We start from the raw sequence: 23,912 nt of genomic DNA, 5'->3' as shown, positions 1-23,912 counted from the left end.
TTTGTACTTACCTTTATAAAGATATAACTCCTATATTTTTGATTTCGATATTTTTGTGTCGATATTTTTGTATGTAGATATTTTGTCTGTCGATATTATGTCAGACATTCGTTTATACACACTCATGTAGGAGTGTAGCAGGTAGTGCACACCCTGTCTAGAACATTACGCTCTAGTTCACATCTTGTATTCAAAACTTTGGCATCAGATATGAATTTGGTCATTAGTAAGGCAACCTAGATTTGAATTCCAAATGAGCATCAGTGCAGTGTGTCCATCTTTTATTGCACTTTAAATACACAGTATATTGTCCAGATGTTGTAGTAGGTCCATCATGGAAAGTAATAACCACTGCTTAAAAAGTTCTTACTGAAATTGATACTTGACTTGCCAAAAAAAAATTCATTTTGGTTTCCAATTTTCTTCCATTTGCTTTACAACGTTGTAGCATTAAAATGACATATTTTCCAAATCTTTCTATATATAATGTTGACAACATTTCTGATTTACAATGGGAAAATTTCATATCTTGATGAACTGTTTTTACTAATTTGTTAAAAGATACTGATTTGCAATCTGCTATCGTCAAGTATATTAATCGTTCAGTGTCTATTTTAATGGTAGAAGAAAATGAACACTCTTCCCATTTATGATCCCATCTGTAACTTAGTCCAAATAAAATATTCGATTTCTATTCCTTCATCTTCCAATACACCAAGCATAAGGATTAGAAATTCTTGTACATCTTGTTGTATATTGAGTGTAAATTTAAAAGAACCAGTACATGTATCCAAAAGATGCTGAATTCTAGAAGCAGGTTGGATTTTACTTCTGTCGGTTACCACCTTTTGAAATACATAATGAAGTAAAGAACAGAATATTTTTTCACGAATTTCTGTAATTTCATGATGAAGATCTAGTACAACATTCAGAATTACATCAGCATAGTAGTTGATACCTGAACTATTTTCAAACTGGTATCCTACAATATCATCAACAGTGTCCTTTCTTTTTTTTTCTTTGTACCTTCATGATTCTCTTCAATTGTTTTCTTTATTTGAATCTCAGTAGAATGTTTGTCATATTTCCATTTTGGACACACTACACGTTTCTCATATGTGGTATATTCACCTAAGTTAGGAGCATAAAGTCTTCTCAACCAATTGTACTCGCCTACACAATTTGCATCAGCACTAATCTTTTTCTCATCAAAATCAAGTATAAACCAGATAATGTTCTTACTCGAGACAATGCAACATATGCTATTCTATCTTGAAACACTATACTTCTAATATTTACCAAAGCACTGTCTACAATTAAACCTTGAGATTTATGATTAGTTGCTGCAAATGCTAAAGAAAGGGGAAACTGTTTTCTATGAACATACATGTCTTTTACAAGCAAAACACTTACTGCACAATGCCCAATCTGTCTTACCTCCTGAATCTGATCAAATTTAATCTTCAAAAATTCAATTCCATCTCTTTTCTGGAAATTTACAAAATCAACACTTTTCCCATTGCTCCATTTACTAAACCTTCTTCCACATTCAACTTACGCCGTAAAATTACCCGACAGTTTATACATGCATGTAAAGTCTTTTCTAAACCTGCAGTCTTAGATACAGACTTTTCCATAGAATCCAATTTTGACTGTGATTTGTCTGAGAGAATAGTCATTCCTTGATGTTCCATTTGATCAATACCTTCCATATTGACTATTGGTTCTTTTTCCAGCTTCAAAAGCTCTTGATTGAATGCAGAACACTCACTGCATCACCCCCTATCCTCTTCCCCTCACGATATCCACTAGCCCAATGGTCTCCCTTCCCAAAACCTCGCCTCACTCTACAAGGCCCAACCAGGACCATTTGTCCATATGGTATCTCAAAACCCGCTCTATGGTTAAGCACCAGCTAGAGATTTTCTATCTTCTTGACTCTATCAAGCCTGACATACTGCTTCTAGCGGAAACATGGCAAACAACCGAATCCACCCCGGACATTCTGACCGCCATCCCAGACAACTATTACATCCTCCAGGCCAACAAGCCTGAGGGCAAGGTGGGGGGGGGGGGAGTTGCAGCCATTATCTCCCAATCTCATAAATTCACCTCTCTCACCACCTGCAAAACCCCATCTGGTGATATCCTTTTGTTCAAGCTTGAATCCAAAGGTTCCCTTTTCACATGTGCCCTATTTTAGAGACCCCCTGCCCACATGCCTAATTTTCTCCAACTATTCAGCAACCTGACAGCGGAGTTGGCGATCAATCATGCCAGAATTCTTATCATAGGGGACTTTAATTACTGGCCACACAACCTGCGTGAAAGCCCCTGCTCGATAGATTTCTCCTAGTTGCTCAATAACATGAACTTCACCCAGCAAATCAAAGTAGCCACCCATATAAAAGGTCATACCCTGGACCAGGTCTGGACCTCAAAACTCGATCTCCAGATCTCTCCCTGTACCTGGTCTGACCACCTTTTCATTGCTTTCTCCATCCCCACCCCCTCCACCACCAAAGCCCCCACCCAACCCTCTCATGACCAGGAACTGGAGTCGGGTAAATATTCCTACTCTCTGCACATTTCTCTCTACCTCCACACCTAGTACCTCTCAGCCCACCGGACCTCCGGTTTCACCGCACACTCAGGCTGAAGACCTTATTTATGTATTTATTATGCCATTTGTATTGCGCAAACTAAACCCGAAGGTGTCAAGGCGCCTATCAAAAAAGGTCAAAATTGCAAAGCACCACTACAGGTACGCACGTACAAAGAGGAGGGTCTTTAGGGCAGATCTAAAAGCTTGGAGAGTGGGGAGAGACCTTACTTCAAGAGGGAGAGCATTCCACCCTTTAGGGGCCAGATTGGAAAAAGCCTTACCCCCCCATCTGGTCTTCCGGACACGAGGAACAGAAAGAAGAAGTCTGTTTGAGGAACGAAGGTTCCTGCCAGGATTATAGTGGGACAACATAGATCCAATGCCAGTAGGGATGGTTTTAGCTAAAGCCTTATAGACCATACACATGGTCTTAAAAAGGATACGGTCCACAGCGGGAAGCAAATGAAGCTGATTCCGGGCAGCGGTGGCGGAGGCACGTCGGGGTAGATCGAGAACAAATCTGGCTGCTGCGTTCTGGACCACCTGCAAGCGCTGTAGTTGACTTTAATTCAGTCCAGCATACGGCGCATTGCAATAGTCCAGACGAGAGCCCAGAAGGGCAACGGCCAGTTGCTTTCTTGCCTGTAAAGAGAGATAGTGCCTGATTTTCCTTAGTATATGGATAATACCCCAACAGGTCGACACAGTCCTGTTGACCTGTTGGCACATGCTAAGGGTAGGATCGATCCTAACCCCCAGGTTTTTGGCTGAGGAGGTAGGATCAGGGCAGGCACCCAGTGAATCCGGCCACCACTCAGCTGACCAGATCTCTTCCTTTCCTCCAAACACCCTCACCTCAGTCTTCTCCCCGTTCAGTTTCAATGAATTGTGAATCATCCATTGGCCGACTGCCTCCATGCAAGATCTAAAGTTGGCGGCAGTCGACGTAACTGACTGGGAGAGAGAGACGAGGATCTGGGTGTCATCCGCATAGGAGACTACCTCCATCCAAAAAGATCTAATAAGTCTGGCAAGGGGGGTCACAAAGATGTTAAAAAGGGTAGGACTAAGCGCTGACCCTTGAGGGACCCCACATTGCACAGACAGGGATGGAGATAGAAACTGACCCAGCATCACCCTTTGCTCTCTATGATCGAGAAAAGAGGAAAGGAGTCCCAGGGCCGCCCCCCGGACCCCAATCTCCTTCAGTCGAGATGTTAATACCGAGGGAGAAAGGGTATCGAAGGCAGCCGTGAGGTCTAAAAGGATCAGGAGGGAGGTCTGTCCCTCATCTACCCGAGTGCGGATGTTATCAAGCACTATGGTGAGGGCAGACTCGGTGCTATGTTCCCTCCTGTATCCATGCTGGGAAAGATCCAAACAGCCCGAACTCTCCACGAATGCAGCAAGATGTTTATTTAGATGGGCTTCTAACATCTTCGCGGGAGCCGGGAGCAGTGAGATGGGGCAAAAGTTTTTTAATACCCCAGGGTCAAGAGAGGGCTTCTTGAGCAGAGGTTTTACCACAGCATTTTTCCACTGCTGGGGAAAGATGCCCTCCTTCATCGCCCTATTCATGATGTAAACCAAAGGGGGAAGGAGGGATTCTCTGCACTGCTTGAGGATCTTTAGCGGACAGACATCTAGCGGAGAACCAGATTTAGTTTTGTTGAGAAGAATCTCAAAATCCTGGCAAGAGAGAGGGGGAAAGGATTCCAGACCCACGAGCCGAGGTAGTTCTACAAAATTAGACTCCAAGACAGCGGGCACCGGAGGCTCAGCGGTAGAGGATCTTTGTGACTCCAAGGCAATGTAAATGTCCGAAATTATGGACTGAAAGAAGGAGGCTATCTTGTTGCAGAGCTCCTGAGATGCAACCACTGGGTCTGGGATCTGGAGAGAAGTAAGAGAATCAACAATCCTGAAGAGCTCTCTAGGAGATGAAAGTGAGGATGTGAGGGCCGTAAAGTATTCTTGTTTGGTCTTAATCACTTCCAGCTTGTATCTTTTTAGCAGGATCTTATGGGCTTCTCTATCCTTAAGGTCCCAGCTAGAGTGCCATAGGCGCTCCTGTCTCCTTACTTCTTGTCTAAGGAGCCTTAGTTGTTCTGAGAACCAAGGAGCTCAAGGTCTTTTCCTGGCTGAATAACAAGACCTAGCAGGAGCCAGTTCATCCAGGGCCTCTGAGATGGTCTTTTCGTATTGTAAAACCGCTAAAGAAGCGTCCATCTCCTGAGTAGTGGACAAACTAGATATCCACGGATGGAAAGAGTCTTCCCTGATGTTTTTGAAATTCCTTCGTACTTCCATTGTACTCGGGACCCTTCTAATAGTGTCCTGGATCGGATAGATCAGATTAAAGGGGACGACCAAATGATCCGACCATGAGAGATGGAGGGGGTCGGCAACTATCAGCCTCTGATCGTTAGAAAAAATTCCATCGAGCGTGTGCCCCGCTCGGTGGGTGGGTCCTTTCACCAATTGGGTGAGTCCACAGGCTGACACAACTTCCAGCAGGGAGATAGTGTCCTGGGCCTCCAGCAGCTGTAAGTATAAAATTGAAATCACCTAGAATAGTAAGATTTTGGCGGCCAAAATAAGGTTCCAAAACCTGAAGCAATTTCAGCCCAAAATCTGCTCTGGGGCCGAGGGGACGATAAAGCAAAATCCCATTGAACGCGGGATAAGAAGAGTCGGACAGGGAAAAGTATAGTACTTGGAATACATCCTTGGGGTCAGAGAGAGGTATAGTGTGGCAATGAAACCCGTCTTTATACAGGATAGCCAGGCCACCACCAACTCGGCCTATTCTGTCCTGCCGTGCTAAGCAGTAGCCCTCAGGGACCGCTTCCACAAGATCAGGACCTGAAGAGTCTTTAGCCCAAGTTTCAGTAATAAAGACCCAAGAGGGTTTCCGTTCTAAAACGAGCTCCTTAAAGACTATATTGTTTTTAATGAGTGAGCGAGCGTTAATAAGAAAACAATTTTCGCTCGACACACTGAGTCCCAGCGGAGAGCAGGGCTCCGGAGGAGAGGGGGGGGGAGGGTAGGTTGGGACCACCCGAGTCTACCTGAAAGCAACCACACCCCAAGGGTAGTAGGAAGTCTTCAGGGGTGCACCGATGGAAGCAAGGTGCCAGTGGAGGTTTGAGCCGTAATACATCCTGTAAGGAGTATTTCACTGAGTGAGAGCCTACCTTATCCTGACCTGCAGTCCAGCCCTCCAGCCCGTCCTCAGCGCGGACGGGCGCAGACGGGCTGGACTCTGGCGTGACTCCGGCGTGGCTGCGGCGAACACGTGCGCGCACACGCTGCGCGTCATTATGACCGGTTTAAGTAGAGCTCTAGCCAGTCCTCCTGACTGCTAGAGCGCGGGAGTGTCCAGCGTTTCCCTACACCCACCCAAGATGGCGCTCACCAAATCCTGAGCGCGAGGGACCGGCCCTCCAAAGTAGCGGTGAGGAGCCAATTAAGGTGCAGGAATGCGAGCGGGGGTTTAAAAGCAGGGGATAATAGTGAAAAAAGAAATTAAAAATAATGACAAAAAACGGGATGATTAAAAACAAAGAGTTTCCAGAGGACGAGCCTAGCTGTGATAGTGCTAGCGGAGCAAGGAGAGCCTACCTCCTGTCCTACTTATGTACAAATCCCGACATCAGTCTCTAGCCAGTCCTCCTGACTGCTAGAGCGCGGGAGTGTCCAGCGTTTCCCTACACCCACCCAAGATGGCGCTCACCAAATCCTGAGTGCGAGGGACCGGCCCGCCAAAGTAGCGGTGAGGAGCCAATTAAGGTGCAGGAATGTAAGCGGGGGTTTAAAAGCAGGGGATAATAGTGAAAAAAGAAATTAAAAATAATGACAAAAAACGGGATGATTAAAAACAAAGGGTTTCCAGAGGACGAGCCTAGCTGTGATAGTGCTAGCGGAGCAAGGAGAGCCTACCTCCTGTCCTACTTATGTACAAATCCCGGCATCAGTCTCTAGCCAGTCCTCCTGACTGCTAGAGCGCAGGAGTGTCCAGCGTTTCCCTACACCCACCCAAGATGGCGCTCACCAAATCCTGAGCGCGAGGGACCGGCCCGCCAAAGTAGCGATGAGGAGCCAATTAAGGTGCAGGAATGCGAGCGGGGGTTTAAAAGCAGGGGATAATAGTGAAAAAAGAAATTAAAAATAATGACAAAAAACGGGATGATTAAAAACAAATTGTTTCCAGAGGACGAGCCTAGCTGTGATAGTGCTTGCGGAGCACGCTGGCCCTGGCAAGAGATAACTTCTCTCCCTGAAAAAACTCAAAAACAAGAGGCCCCACGATGCCTAGCATTGGTTCACCAAGGACCTTAAGGATAGAAAACTTTGCCATACGCCAATCCGAGCGCAAGTGGAGACTTGACTACTGTCTCCCTTAATCCATCTTCTTTATCTCAGCCTTAAAGAACTACACAACTGCCATTCTAACAGCCAAAACTGAATACTTCTCCTCTGAGATCTTGGACTCGACTAGTAAAGCCAAAGACATCTTCTCCATTGTGGACGAACTTGTGAAACCTGACCGTGTCACTGTCAAACCCCTGCCATCACAATCCCTCTGCGACTCCCTTAACACTTACTTTATCGATAAAATTACCAGCATCAAAACCAGTATCCCTAAGGTTGCCTCACTCCCTGCTCCCAGTCATGCCCCCCGCAACCCCTCTCTCTTTGCTCACTTCCCTCTGATCACTCAGGAGGTTTTCTTCTCCCTCCTCAAAAAAGTTTGCTCCGGCTCCCCTTGGGACAGCTGCCTCCTCACATTGCCTGGGAGATCTTTCTCAATATCCCAATCTCCCCCGTTCTCTCCTTAATAACTCCCTCACTACGGGCATTTTCCCCAATTCTTTCAAAACTGCGGTAGTCTCACCTATCCTCGAAAAAGCAGGTGACAAGCAACTTACGCCCTATATCGTTGCTTCCCTTCCTGGGCAAAATTCTGGAGGCCTTCGTAGCAAAATTGCCTAAGCACTTTTGTTGAAAACTCCCTCTTCCTAGACCCCCATCAAGCTGGCTTTAGGCCCCAACACTCCACCGAGTCTATAGCCCTGGCCGTCCATGATGAACTTAGAAAGGGGGCCGATCAGAACATCATGCAGGCACTGGTGCTCCTATATCTGTCGGTGGCTTTCGACACCGTCGACTACAATTTGTTACTCGATCGGGTCGAGAGCGCCGGCATCCGGGGCCCACCGCTGAGATGGCTCTCCTCCTTTCTCAACGACTGCTATCAAGCGGTTCGCTTTTCCAGCTTCTCCTCAGAGGAAAAAAGACTTACCTCTGGAGTCCCTCAGGGCTCCTCCCTCTCTCCCCTTTTGTTTAATTTGTACATCCTCCCCTTGATTTCTGAACTCCAGAAAAGAGCAGTAGTCATATTTAATTATGCGGATGAACTCCAGCTCATATTCAACACCGATAAAATAAATTGATACTTGGATAGCGCACTACTCACCCGCAAGGGTCTCAAGGCGCTTGTACGAATACCGCTGTGGAACCCATCCTGGATTTCCCTGTGAGGCGTCCACTCCTGGGCACCCCCAAGGTGGAGGCCAGGCATTCTTAGCGTTGTGGGGGCGGTTGTGGAGATTAAGCAAGCTATTGCCCAGAGTTGGAGAATGGGACTCCATGACTGGAATAGGCACCGAGGCGAGAATTATCAGGTCCGTGGAATTTTTGAGCCCAAGACCCGCCGAGGCGGGGAATTGAACCCTGGTCCCGGGCTAGACCTCTGCATCAGGGTCTGCCGCTCTTACCATTGAGCCACACTTCTCCACTCCCTCTCCTTCCTCTATAGAGAACGTCCACTCCACCATGGCCTTCATCATTAGCTGGAGGAACGCAAACCAGCTAAAGCTTAGTTCCGATAAGACAGAGCTGGTCCTTACAGGGCCCCCAGGCAACCCTTGGAACTCCAATTTTTGGCCCCTCTCCCTGGGCTGCCCGCCATGCCCAATCATCTCTGTCAAGAGCCTAGGGGTCACCATCAGTAGCGACCTCTCCATGAAGATCCAAATCAACTCCTTGGTTTCTGTCTGCTTTTTCCATCTACGCAGAATTAGGAAAATAAGCCCTCGTCCAAGTCACCCTGGCTCTAGTCATGTCCCGCATCGACTACGCCAACTCACTGTATGCCGGAATTCCTGCATGCCAATCCCACCGACTTCAACTGGTCCAGAATCAAACAGCTAGGCTAATCCATGGCCAGCCGAAGTTTAGCTACACCAAACCTCTACTCAAGAGTCTTCACTGGCTCCCAGTGATCCAGCGCAGCCTCTTCAAACTTGGCTGCCGATGGACCATCCTTTATTGCTTCCCAAATCCATCGTTATGTCCCTCTCCGCAACCTACGCTCCTCCAGTCTGAACCTATTGTCCCATTGCATATTCAAACAAAAAAAACGCGGTGGTCTGAGATTCTCGACCCAAGCACCACCTCTTTGGAATTCTCTCCCTCCGGACCTGCGCCAAATACTCTCCTATTCACAATTCAGGAAATCACTTAAAACTTGGCCTTTTTTTCCCAGGCATACAACTAACTCCTACACACTGCCTCGGTCTTAAGCCTCCAAGCTCCAAGAAACCGTTGGTGAACGTGCGCTCTATAAATAGATTTTATCATATCATATCATATCATAGATTGCTGAATACAATTACATGTTTTCCTCCAAACAGAACATCATAATCTGTTTTTCAAATCTGTTGCATTCTCAAGTGTACATAGGCAAGCATTACGTTTGAAACCATGCTCACCTCATCAATGATTAGAAGTTTAATTTTCTTCAGTACTCTTTAAACTTCATAACAAGCTTCTCCAGATAATATCCAGTTGTGCTGGTTGCATAGCAGTTTCTACTTCATTCATGGCTATTGCATCTTCATTTTCAATAATTGGTTGTCCTAGTGGAGCAGAACTCTGACTATCTTGAGAACTTCCTGTAGCTATTTCAGCTGCAATACTAGTTTCTTGTTCAATCTTGTCATTTAACATTTGTAGATAAGTTGGGAAAATTGTGCATTGAATGCTGTCTTTATATGCATTAAAATAATCTTCATAGCTGTCAGAATCTACAAGTAATTCCATTGCACTACGCCAAGGCTTTAACAGTTGCAGACGTGCTAAATGGAAAAATTCCCTTTTATCTGGAGTTTTGCAACTGAGTTTTCTGTGGTTAATAAGATTTCCTTTGGCATATTTTAGCAAACATCCGTCACATCCAATTACTGCATGTTTTTCTTTATTTATATTTTCTTTAACATTTCTCTTAAAGCTGTAATGTTGCAGTACTTCATAGTGACATAGGTTTTCCAGATGTGGACTCCGTTTGGGATAGTACATATCCAACATATTACTTTTAACCTATATCTGTACTTTCTGGTTCATTCATTGCTAAGTATTCAATTTCGTGAAGAGACTTCAATACTCTATTTCTTGTGGCGGCAAGACCTAGACTTACTCAAACGTTCCTTCTTGACTTTGAATATAAACTGGCAGAGCTGAACCGATCCGAATATTCAGAGGATCCTATTTCTCGATGGGAAAGCATTTTCAAGATAAAGCTGTACAATTTCTTACTATGATTCTTCTCTGGTGAAATTTCTTCTCACATTTCTTTCAACTTTCTCTTTTCAGAATTGGTTATATACGACATAACATATCAAGCAACAGCAATTGGATTACCTGCAACATACTGGATATCTATGTTTGCATTCCACATTGTCAAAATCGCCAGATTGCAGTCATTAATACTTTGAATCTTCAGTTCTTTTTAAGTTGTATGTATTCCACTGAGATTTTTGAGTTATTGTATGCCTTACTGCTGACCTAAAACTATTGACTCTTCCTTTTGAAATTATTGGACGTGGGAATCCAAAATGACATTTTGCATAAAAGTTTTCTTTTTGACTTTTTATTTTTATCAACAATATCTTCCACATTGATGACTTTGAAACCATAAAACTTGCTGTCTCAGGCTGTTTGCTTCTCCTTTCACTTCCAAACTTTTGTGCATTCTTGATCCATATTGGCATGTGTATATGAGGAGGACCTCTGGCTTGGTACTCCTTTTTTCCCAAAGAAATCAGTAACTTCTCCAAGAGGTGGATTTTTTTATTGCAGATAAAAGCCATCATAGCTTGAAACCTGTGATTAAACTATCTGCACACATTTACAGGATCCAAGAACACAGTTCTCCAACTGTCTTCAATTCAATGTTTTTTACATTTGAATTTGCTTGTCGTAAAAATTTAAGTAAATCGTCCCACGCATATTCGGCGCAGCAAAGTGTTACAAACCACTTAGGGATACCCAAGTTTCTTGACATACATTTAAGTTCTCTGTGTCGTCGATTCCATTACTCATTAGGACCATGTTGATGCGCCATCAAATTAATTAACTGAGGTTCTAAATGATCATCTCTTTGTTGAACTTTGTCCATAAATTCCTTTGCAGAAACATGTATAAGATGAACTCCTAATTTTAATATGTGATACACTGCATGTGAAATCCCAGACAAGTCACTTTCAAACAGAAGATGAAATATATAGGTCTAAAGAGTCGCAAACAAACTCTGTAGAACTCAGCTCCGCCACCCACCTCTATCCCCCATTAACAAGTAATTCAACATTAATTAAAAGTAAATTAAAAACCACTTACCTGTAATGCAGCGTCCCCGGGCTGTCCTCCTCCTCTTCCTTGTCATCTCAGTAATCCGTGAGAAAACTGCACATACACGTGTGCCCGTGCATGCGCATTTCTTGCGGCGGTCCCACCCCACAAGGATGCACCCGCCATACTGGCGGGCGCATCTAGGGTCTTCAACATTGCGGGCAGTGCTTCAGGCTGCAGCACCTTCCACAATGTGAAAAAGGCATGCACTGCATTGCCCTGCTCTGCGTGACAGGCACCACGCGGTGCCTGCCATGTAGTGAAGGGAAAAGCAGGGGGGTACCATGGGTACCCCCCAGTGCAGCAACATCCCTCAACAGGGGGACCCACAACGATCCCCCAAACCCAATACACGCCAGCCTTTTCATGGCGGCATCACCACCATGGAAAGGCCTTTGCTTACCCACATCCTAATTTGATGGATGGTGCCTGCTATGCACCGCCACCATTTTAGGTGTCCTGCACCATTCGCCATGCAATCAGGATGATTGCCTTTAGCAGTGAAGCAGCGGATGGAATTTGCGTCCACCACAGTACCCACCGGCATCCTAATTGGGCGGTGGGTAAAATACTTAGCGGTAGTACAATCTCCTTACTAACTTCCGCATTTCTGAGTGATATACTGCTAGCATTCTTAATTGATGAAAAGTACTTTGACACACTTTTCTAAAAAGACAAGCCAGAGAATGACCCTTCAACTTAGTATATTTTCTCACTTTACCAGGATCTAGTCCTTGGAACATCTTAATATTCTGTTTAACATTTTTTAGCATAATCTCATAACAAATTTGTAATATATCAATAGATTCTTGTTGAATACAACAAATACATCTACAATCCCACTTATACACTGGAACTTGTGTACGGCTCCCTTGAATTTCTTCAGGTATTACTTCTTCCACATTTCTAGGAACCATCTTTTCTTTTTTAATTGGACAACCATCTTTTATCTCATACCAAAAACGAATGGTACCAACTGCAAATGTATTTTGTTGAAAATAGCTTTCTTCATTAAAAAAAGACTCTGGGGCAGATTTATGTTGGTAATGCGCCACGTTTGCATCATGCAACTGCGGCGTAAACGTGGCCCATCCCTACGACCCATTTACAATGTGACGCATCTAGGCAGATGCGTCACGTTGTAAAGCCCGGGGCAGGTGCGCCTCGCAAAAGTGCCTGAGTGAAATCTATAAGATTTCACTCAATCACTTTCAGGCCAATGCTGCGTCAAAACCCTGCGCCTGCTTGAAGCAGGCGTAAGGCTTGACGCAGCATTGGACAGATAGGGCACCCCCGAGCCTTGCTGGAGCTGCGTCACGCTTGCGACGCAACTCCAGCAATGCGCCACCTTTACGGCACAGATGCGTCACGCATCTGTGTCGTTTTTGCCCCATGGTGCGCCGCATTGTAAATGCGGTGCACCATGGGTGGCAGAGCAGCGGCGCAAAATAAATGGCGCATCCCTGGGGATTCGCCAGTTATCATAAATCTGCCCCTCTGTACTCAAAGTGTGCTTCCATGCAAAAGTTACTTCTATTAACCAGTCTTTTACTTTTTCTTTTCTCCTTCATAAAGTGCATTTTTGTATTCAATGTTTTCATTCTGTTAAATACCAATATAAATAGTTTTTGTTTCAATTAAAAAGCTTTTTCTACTACAACTTCAATCTGTTGCTTTTTCTTGTAAGCTGCTGATCTTCTTTTAGATTTTTTACAATCTTTCAATACATTTTGTAGTATTCCACTTGTATACATTCTCTTCCTAATGTCTTTATATTCTTTCATCCTTCTTTCAATATGGATTGTTTCCCATAACTTAATTTTCCATAAATATGTTGGTTTATTTTCGTTTCCTTCTGGTCTTTTTCTTCAATATCACAGTTTGAACTTCATCTAATTTTTGTTTTTCTCTCTCCTTTAAATAGTACTGTTTTTTTTACTTGTCTTTTCTTTTGAACTTTTCTGGTCATACCCAATCTTTCTTACTAATAATGGTGAATATCTGAAAAAAAAGAAAAGTTTTAAAAGTTTCTAAAAATTATTTTATATTGTTAAAATAATTATATACAAATATTCTCATCTATAAATAGCCAGATGCTTTCAATTGCATTGCAAAGCTATGTTAGACACTGCACAATTCCTTCATTTAGAAGACATCACAACACCTGCAACAGAATGAGAGAGCACAACTAAAGGATTTCTCTACTACTACCCACACTAATCAGGTTCACATGTATAATACATCAGATAACAGATGTATAAGTAGACATATATGTCATTCACAACACCATAAAGTCCCTTAGACTTCACACACTGGTGTTCCCTATTCAAAATAACACCTAAAGTGTTGAGCTTACCCAAATTTAAAACAGTAACCCTTCACATCTCTCTGTTGGCAGTCTCACCATATTCCTGAAAGCAGCCATACATGCAGAAAAGTGATGTTTAAGATATGTCGGATGAGGAATTAGTGATCAGGCTACTTTGTATGAGTCTGAGGAAACGTTTGTTTGAAATACCCTGCATAAATCTAGGTGTCTGTTTGAAATGGAAAGTGCAGTCTGTCAAGTTTTAAGGTCTTCATGGTCTTGTGTTTGAGGTATGTGTGGTTCTTTCACATGTATTGTGATATCTGTTATGTATCTGAAGATGCTAGACGTATAAAACACAGGTATACATTTATTTGTATGTTTCTTTGATATATGATGCTAGTAGCAAAAGCTACAGACATATCCATGCATTCTTTCAGGAAAATACTGAGACTTACAGCAGAGACATGTGAAGGATTGCTGCTTTATATTTCGCTAGGCCCAACACCCTAAGTAGACATAGAATGGTGAAGCTGCAGCATGAAATTTAAGTTAAAGGCATGTTAGGGGATGGATTAGTTATTACGCTACTTTGTATGAGTCTATGGAAAGCTACACTTCAATATGCCGCATCATTTTCAATGTCTGCTTGAAATATGAAGTGCAGTCTGTCAAGTTTTAAGGACTTTATGGTGTTGTAAGTGAGATATGTCTCTACTTTCACATGTATTCTTACACATTTTATGCATCTGAATATGCTAGACGTATAAAACACAATTATACATCCATTTGGATATTTCTTTTATAAATTATGCTGCTAGAAAAAGCTACAGACATATGCATGCATGCTTTCAGGAATATGGTGAGACTTACAGCTGAGGCATGTGATAGATTTCTGCTTTATGTTTGACTAGGCCCAACACCATAAGTAGTCACAGAATGGCGAACCTCTAGCACAAAAGTGAGTTTTACGACATGTTAGAAAATGATGAGTGATTAGGCTAGTTTTTATGAGTGTGTGAAAAGGTACATTTAAAGTATGCTGCATAAATGTAGGTGTCTGTTTGAGATATGGAGTGCAGTCTCTCAAGTTTTAAGGTCTCCATGGTGTTCTGACTAAAGTATATCTCTGTTTACACTTGCATTCTGATATGTGTTATCCATCTGAAGATGATAGACATGTAAGACACAGGTATACATCCATTTCTGTGCTTCTTTTATATATGATATCACTAGCAAACGGTACAGACACATGCATGCATGCTTTTAGAAATATGGAGAGACTTACAGCAGAGACATGTGAAGGGTTGCTGCTTTGTTCATAGCTATGCATCGCCAATTTTGATAGGGACAAAACTTCATCCTTTGTTTAATACACTTTCCTCTTTCTCTGTTTGCCTGCACCTACTTGAGTTTACAATTAGGTAGTTTTGCTGCTCATTGATCGAGTTGGATCTTTCATCATGCTGCAGGTCTAGCGTGGTGAGGTTGGAGGGTTCCACTTGATCGATTGTATTTGTTATGTTTACTGTATTGCTCTTCCTCTTCTTCCTGCCAATCTCTCACGGTCCTGTCCTACCAAAAAGCACCAATGTCTGATCCTGTAACATTGATGACTGAAAGGGGGAAACAAGAAAATCCTAAAGTTGAGGGGCCCACCATGGGTTTTGATTCTGCGGGATGGGAAAGAAACCACGTCATCTCAGAGGTCTGGATCTACCTTTTGTTATCTATTCAGGAGTACTAGCATTGGATTAAACGCTGCTGCTCAAATATTGAGAATTCAAAGCCCCCTCATCTAAGGGCCTTCTCCAACTTGTCTACCACTTTTGTACTGGTGTTTGGACAAAATATAATCTTAAAAATATCGGAAGACAGAAGTATAAAAAATAAAATATTGTGACACACAAATATCATGATGCACAAATATTGTTGACAAGAATATCGTTTTTTTGAGGTAAGTAATATTGTTGGGAATAGTATTAATATTTTTAATATTGTTTACATATAGTGATTAAAATAAAGTTTTTAATGTGTTTTGGTTGATACCTTAGTCTTATTTGTTACTATTGTTTATTTAAATGCTATTATTTAAGAAAATATATAAAAAATAGACTTAAAGGGATTTCCAATTTTTAGTGTCAAAGGAAGTTGGTGGGTTTGAAGGGGGATAGGGTAGGAAATTAATTAGGTAATAAATCATTAGGAACTTTTTTTTACTATGTTGTTGATATTTATTATGTAATTTGTGTAATATTGATTTATTTTTGTTGTATGATACTTACTTTCTGTTCGGTTTGTAGGAGATAGGAAGGAAGTTAATTAAGTAATACTTAATTAACAAATAAATATTAATAATTAATTACTTGTTTAATTGATTGTTAAATATGTAATTAATGGAATTCTTATTTACTTTACTTATGTTTTATTTGAAGGTTCCTAGGTTTTTAGGGGTGTAGGGTGGGAAGTAAATTATGTAGTAGTAAATTAACAAGTTATTATCAATTTTTAATTAATTGCTGAATAGTTATTTATGTATGTAAAATAAAGAATACTGATTTCTTTTACTTACATTTTAGTTGCCGGATACTAGGTTAGCAGGAGTCAAAGGTGGAAAGGTATTTAAGTAATAATTAATCTACTATTAATTATTATTTGTAAATTAATTATTAATTGACATTTGAATATGTAACTAGTGTAATAGTTATTTAATTTAGTTTTATTTTAGTTGCAGAATGCTAGATTTGTAGAAGTGTAAAGTGGGAAGTTAATTAAGTTACAATTCATAACACTGAATTAATAATTGTTAATGTATTACTTTATTTATTTTAAATATGTAAGTTATTGAATAGTTATTTTTTAGCCATATTTTATGGGTGGCTGCTAGGTTTGTAGGAGTACAAAGTGGGAAGTTAATTAAGATAGGTTGGCACAGAGCAGTCAGGCTTAACTGAGAGACAATGTGTAAAATATTTGTGCAACACTTCAAAGAGTAACACAGTGAAAACACACCACAAAAGGAGCTCAATCCAGATTTGAAAAATAGAGCAATTTGTGATAAACAAGAAAACAACCAAAAGCCAATCAGTAGAACCTGAGATTTGAAAATAGTGCCACAAAGCACAAAGTGGCAACTGTGGATATCTGGTTGTGATGAACTTGGACAAAGTCACAAGTACAGGCAAACCACCCTGTAGCTCCAGCCTGCTACAGGGACTCAATTCGGCTCATTGAGCAAGAGTACCTTACCTCATGGTTGCAGAGCATTGTGGGGTTACATGCGGAGGATGCATCATGCTGCCAGTGCCATGCGTTGGTTCTGAAGTCCTGCAAAGCTGTAATGCGAGGTCCTGCATTGTCATCGAGGGACTCAGAGATGAGGGCTTGTGATGCATCGTGCAGTCGACGCAATGCATCGGTTCAGCGGAGCTGTGAGGCTACTATGCGAAAATCTGCATTGTCATTGAGGCTACAGTTGACGAGGGATTTGCCATGCGAGGTCCTGCATCAGGAAAGCTCTGCACAGGTAGTTTGCATTGGGAGAACCCTCAGAGCAGAGACAATGTGTTGGTTCTGCTCAGGATTGTGCCACTCAGTGGATGAGATGCATTGAGTCTGCTTGGTCCACAAGAGGGCTGGCAGAGCACCTTCAAGTACCCTTCCAAGGTTTCAGGACTGGGGTGGCAACACTTGGCAGGGTAGGACTCACAGGTGGCAGAGTCCAGGTGCTGGGTCCATGGTTGTTGGAGACTACTTTACCTGAGGCTTTAGTTAGAAGGGCAGCCTACTAGCTCTTGGATTCAATCTGGGGTCCTGGGTTTAACAGATGCAAGTCCTTTCCTTCTCACCCAGGCACAAGTGCAGTAAGACAGTAGGTCAGCAGGACAGCAGACCTTTAGAGTAGGGGTGGGCGAAATTTGCCTAGTCGCGCTACGCAAAGCGGTAAAATATCTCTGCGAGCACGCAAAATTTCTGCGAACATGCGAAATTGTTTGTTCTGAGCGCTGTTTGCATGCTCGGGGAGAAATATCTTGTGAACATGCATTTTGAAAGTGCGAACAAGCAAAAAGTTACGCAAAGTCACGGGCCGCAGAATTTTTGGCAATTCTGCGTTCTCCGCAGAACGCAAATTTTCCCAAATTCCATGAGTGGCACGGAATTTACCGCCCAGGGCTACTTTAGAGTAACAGTTCAGCAGAGTGGCTGTCCTTTTAGAAGCACAGTAGTCCTTCTTCCTTGCAGACTATTGACAGTTCCAAAAGTGTACTAAAGGGGTGGTATCTGAAGTCCAATATTTTTACCTGGTGCCCTTTCTCTGGAAATTGGAAGAAGCTACTAAAGGTTTCCTTTTGAAGTCCCCAAACAACCTGCCTTCCACCTGTCTTGGCTTAAGACTAACTGCATGGGGTATGTAGTCCTTTGTGCTGAGGTAGGACACAGCCTATTGAAGTGTAAGTGGAGCTGTTCCCACACCTCACTCTCTCGTCCTGCCGCTGATGGTCAACTCAGTCACAACTGACATCTCTATTTTGTGAGGCTGTCTAGGAGGAATGCACAAAACTGTCAGCTATACCCAATAGTGTAACCCAGTGACAAACTAAAGCCACTAAATGCGTAGGGTGGGAAAATACGACTTTCTAAATGTTGCATTTTCAAAATTGCACTTTATTACAATTCCAAAGACACCACACATAAACTAGTCACCTGTTTTCATCTGAAAATTAGAGCCTATTTAATAAAATAAGGTAACTCTAATGTTATTCTATGGGAGAGGTAGACCTTGCAGTAGTGAAAAATTAATGTAAGAATTTTTCACTACCAGGACATGTAAAAGTACATGTCCAACTTTTTAGATACACTGCAACCTGCCCTCTGGGCTGTCCAGGTCCTACTGTATGGCATACAAAAGTTGATTTGGGGCCTGGCTAAAGGTTTATTTTTGCCCGGTCAATATGGCAGCTTAAAACTGCACACAATCAATCGATCAGGGAATTGTAAGCACGCTACTCACCACTAGGGTCTCAAGGTGCTCCGCAGTTCTGTTCAGTCGAAGAGCCAGGTCTGGCGGCCTCCCTGAAATCTTTCAGGGAGGGAACCTTGTGTATGATGTCGATCGGGAGCTTGTTCCAGGTCTTGCCCGCAATGTAGTAGAACGCTCTTTCCCCTGTTCTGGCTCTGCGTATGCGTGTTCTTCGAGGGCGAGGTTGATGGATTAGAGGTTTTTCTTGGGTGCGTGGAAGGTGATTGGGATCTGGTGTTGTGGACAGAATTGTAGGCATGGGTATTTTAAAGGTGATTCTCTTCTTGACGGGGAGCCAGTGAAGGTTCTGCAGGTGTTGGCTGATGATTTTGGGTCAGGGGAGGCCAAGGACGTGTATGGCGGCGGTGTTCTGTATCATCTGGAGCTTGCTGAGTAGAGACATGTTGATCTCAGCGTAGGGAGCGGTCCCATAGTCGAGTCTGCTGGTTATGATTGCCTTGTGACTGTCTTTCTTCACTCGGGGGATTCATTTGAAAGTCTTGCAGAGGCTGTTGAAGCAGCTGGTGGTGACGTTGTTTACTTGTCAGTTCATGGATAGGGAGGAGTAGAATACGATGCTGAGGTTTCTAGCATGGCCCATGGGGGTGGGAGGGGTGCAGAGGGCAGTACGCTACCAGGTGTTTTTACATACTGATGACGTGGTTCCGAGGATGAGGACTTCTGGCTTCTTCGAGTTGAGCTTCTAGCAGCTGTTGCTTTTCCAGGATGCGACGTCCTGCATTCCTTCCTGGAAACTGCATCTGGTGGTGGTAGGGTCTTTGGAGAGTGAGAGGATGAGTTGGATGACATCGGTGTAGGATACTATGCTGAGGCTGCGCTGTCTTACGATGGCAGCGAGGGGGGCCATATAGATGTTGAAGAGGGTAGAGCTGAGTGATGATCCTTGGGATTCTCCGTAGTTGATTTCCGTGGGTTTGGAGCGGTAGGGTGCCAGTCTGATCCTCTGGCTCATGCTGGTGAGGTACAAGCGGATCTAGTCAAGGGCGGTCCCTTGTATGCTGGCGGAATGTAGTCTGGCGGAGAGCGTGCGGTGGGAGACTGTGTTGAATGCTGCTGACAGGTCGAGTAGCATTCTCTCATTGAGGTATTGGGATCTGGTGTTGTGGACGGAATTGTAGGTGTGGGTGAGTATTTTAAAGGTGATTCTCTTCTTGAAGGGGAGCCAGTGAAGGTTCTGCAGCTATTGGCTGATGTGTTTGTGCCAGTGGGATGCCAAGGACGTGTATGGCAGCGTTGTTCTGTATCATCTGGAGCTTGCGGAGTAGAGACATGTTGATGTCAGCGTAGAGAGCGGTCCCATAGTCGAGTCTGCTGGTTATGAGGGCATGGTGACTGTCTTCCTTCATTCAGGGTGATTCATTTGAAAGTCTTGCAGAGGGTGTTGAAGCAGCTGGAGGTGATGTTGTTTACCTGTCAGTTCATGGATAGAGAGGAGTCGAATACGATGCCGAGGTTTCTAACATGGTCCATGGGAGTGGGAGAGGTGCCGAGGGCGGTGGGCTACCAGGTGTTGTTCCATACTGACAAGGTGGCTCCAAGAATGAGGACTTCTGGCTTCTCCCAGTCAAGGGTGGTTCCGTGTATGCCAGCGGCATGTAGTCTGGCAGCAAGCGTGTGGTGGGAGACTGTGTTGAATGCTGCTGACAGGTCGAGTAGGATCAGGGCTGCGCTGTGGCCTTAGTCGAGAAGGGTGTGGATGTCGTCTGTGGTGGAGAGTAGTGTGGTCTTTGTGCTGTGGTTACTGCAGAACCCTGATTGAGAGGGGTCAAGGATGGCGTTGGCTTCGATGAATCTGGTTTGTTGTGCATTGACAGTCTTCTCAGTGATTTGTGCCACGAAGGGGAGGATCGAGATGGGCCAGTAGTTCTTCAGGTCTGTAAGTTCTGCTGAGGGCTACTTGAGCAGGGGTCTGACCACTGCGTGCTTCCAGTCCTTGGGGAAGGTGCCGGTCTTGAGGGTTGTGTTGATGGTGCATTGTAATTCTGGCCCAATGGCCCTGAGATAGATGTGTGATAGGCAGGGGTCTGTTGGAACCCCTGAGTGGATGCCTTTCACTGTCATGGTGGTCTCTTTCATCATGACCGCGACCCAGGAGGTGATTTGGGGCTGTCTGGTGCTGTCAGAGGGCGGGTGGTATCTGAGTCAGGAGTTTGGTCATTGAAATTGTCGTAGAGGTTTTTGATCTTGAGGTGGAAGTAGGATCCAAGCTTGTAGCAGAGGTCCTGGGAAGGGGTAATGTCCGTGGTTTCACTGGTGGGCTTGGTGAATTCCTGAATGACACTGAAGAGTTCCTTGGAGTTGCTGGAGTTGGTGAGGATTTTGTTGTGGATGAAGGCTCTTTTGGTTGTTCCGATGCATTGGTGGTATTCCATCATGGCGTTTTTGTTGGTGGTGTGGTTTTCCGGTGTCCTGCTGTTTCTTCTGTTCTTCCCGAGGCATCGGCAGATGTGACAGGCTTCTTGGAGATCGGTGGTGAACCAGGTGGCTTTTCTATGGTGGTATCTGTCCGAGTTGCAAAGCGAGTTTGCTTACGCAGTTGGAGATCACGTATGAAATTTGCCGGCTGCGAGGTTGGTGTCAGTTGCAGCGGTCGGGGTGTTGCGGTTTGAGGAAGGAGTTGAGCTGCTCCTCAGTGACTCTGCTCCAGTTCCTTCATGGCGGGTGTAGAGCGGGATTGTGTGGTTTAAGTTTGTCGACAAGGAAGTGTACGCCGTGGTGGTCAGTCCAGGGGGCTGTGTGGAATGGTTGAAGTAAATGTTGTTTCCTCCTGCGAAGATGGGGTCGATGGTGTGTCCTGCCTTTTGGGTTGACATGGTAACGAGTTTTCAGCCCAATGTTGGTGAGGTTGCCCAGGAGGGTGGATTGAGTTGGAGTCGCTGGGGTTGTTGAGGTGGAAGTTGAGGTCTCAGATGAGTGTGTAGTCCATGGAGATGATGGCATGGGGGGGCGATGAAGTCAGTGATGGTGTTGGCAAAGACGGCTCGGGCACCGAGGGCTCTGTAGGTGAGGCTGCCACGAGTGTGGAGTTGGGGCTTGGCTGGTCTGAACCTGGAAATGCAGGTGTTCGGCCGAGGGGATGGTGTCGCTAGAGGCGGAGGGATTTTGTTGTGTACGATGGTGAGTCCTACTCCGGGGTGGTTGGGGCAGTCCTTCATCTGGATCGTGTATCATTCTTGGATGTGATGGCAATATCCGGGATGGAGGAGGCGTTTGTTCAGGTTTCTGTAAAAAAGGCAATGTCGTTCCAGATTTCCTTGGAGGGCCTGTGCATGGAGCGGACATTGAGGAGGATGCTCTTTTGGGCATCTGTGGTGTTGGCAGCCGGAGCGATGGTGAAGGATTTTCGGCAGAGGTGGCAGGAGAACTGACCTTGTGCCATGTTCTGCCTGGACTGCTGACAGTTGTTGTTTCTTCCAGGGTTGAGTGCAAGGACGGTGGTTGAGTCGTAGCGATGGATGGCCGGAGATCCAGGGTCCCTGGTGCTGGACGCAGTAGGATCACTCAGTGGCCACCATTAAATAGGGGAGGGGTAGGGAAAGTGCAACTGGGAGGTGGGAAGGCAGGAAGCGGCAAGGTAGGAGGGACCGCGGGGGTACAGGGAAATAACAGCGCAGATGGCAAAGCAATAAAAACAGGAGTACAAGTGTGTGAAAATGAGGCAGTCAAAAAGACTAGGCAAAGCAAACCAAAACAGGGCAAGGAAAAACAAAAAAGAAAAGATTAAGGCAGTCAAGTGGCGAGGTGAAGCAGGGAAATATCATCACAGGACCAGGGCAGGCAGAGAGCGGGTCAAGAGCAGTTTCGAACCCTGCTCTCACCAGTCAGAGGCAGCGACGGGCAGGTGGAGCTGCAGGGAGGGAGAGTGAGTCCCAGGCCAGAAGGTCAGGGGACTCGCTCGATCCTCCGTGCATCAGCCGCCAATAAATAGGGGAGGGAAAACGCAGCTGGGATGCACAAAGGGGCAAGGTGGGAGGGACCACAGAGATACAGGTGAAAAACAAAGCGCACAAAGCGAAAAAATAAAAACACGAGTACAAGTGTGTGAATATGTGGCAGTCAACAAGACAAGGCAAGGCAAGACAAAACAAAACAGGGCAAGGAAAAACAAAAAAGAAAAGATTAAGGCAGTCAAGTGGCGAAGCGAGGCAGGCAAATACCGGCAGACGACCAGAGCAGGCAGAGAGCGGGTCGAGAGCGGTCTTGAACTTTACTCGCACCAATCAGCAGCATCGACGGACAGGTGGAGCTGAGGGGAGGGAGAGCTGGTCCCAGGCCAAAAGGTCAGGGGACTCACTTGATCTTCCATGCAGCGGCCGCCATTAAATAGGGGAGGGGGAGGGAAAGCACAGCTGGGAGGCAGGAAGGTGGAAAGCGAAAAGGTGGGAGGGGCCGCAGTGGTAGAGTGGAAAAACAGAGCGCAGATGGTGAGAAAAATAAAAACAAGAGTACAAGTGCATGGAAATGAGGCAGTCAACAAGACAAGGCAAGGCAAAACAAAACAGGGCAAGGAAAAAATATAAAGAAAAGATTAAGGCAGTCAAGTGGCAAAGCGAGGCAGGCAAATACCTACAGAGCACCAGGGCAGGCAGAGAGCAGGTCGAGAGTGGATTCAATTCTGCTCGCACCAGTCAGAGACAGGGACAGACAGGTGGAGCTGTGGGGAGGTTGAGCGGGTCCCAGACCGGAAGGTCTGGGGACTCTCTCGATCCACTGTGCAACAGCTGCCATTAAAGAGGGGAGGGGATGGGAAAGTGCATCTGGGAGGCGGAAGATGGGAAGCAGCAAGGTAGGAGGGGCCACAGGAGTACAGGGGAAAAACAGAGCACAGACGGCGAACAAATAAAATCAGGAGTACAAGTGTTTTCAAATGAGGCAGTCAACAAGACAATGCAAGGCAAAACAAAACAGGGCAAGGAAAAACAAAAAAGAAAAGATAAAGGCAGTCAAGTGGCAAAGCGAGGCATGCAATGGCAGGTCTGCTACATCTTCAAAGGACTACTTAAGTGGGTGGTAGAAATACCTGTTTCAAGCCCACACATAGCATTCAATTAACAGGCCCTGGGTCCCCATAGTACTACTTTACTAGGGACTTATAAGTAAATTACATCTGCCAAGTTGGGATTAGCCAATGTTACCATGTTTTGAGGATTGAGCACATGCACTTTAGCTCTGGTTAGCAATGATGCACAGAGCCATAAGGCCAGCAAAAACAAAATCAGCAAAAATGGAGGAAGAAGGCAAAAGGTTTGGGGAAAGACCACTCTAAG

This window comes from Lissotriton vulgaris, chromosome 1_1 (assembly GCF_964263255.1).
Source record: "Lissotriton vulgaris chromosome 1_1, aLisVul1.2, whole genome shotgun sequence".
Taxonomy (NCBI): Eukaryota; Metazoa; Chordata; class Amphibia; order Caudata; family Salamandridae; genus Lissotriton; species Lissotriton vulgaris.
Note: the sequence above shows the minus strand (reverse complement) of the source record.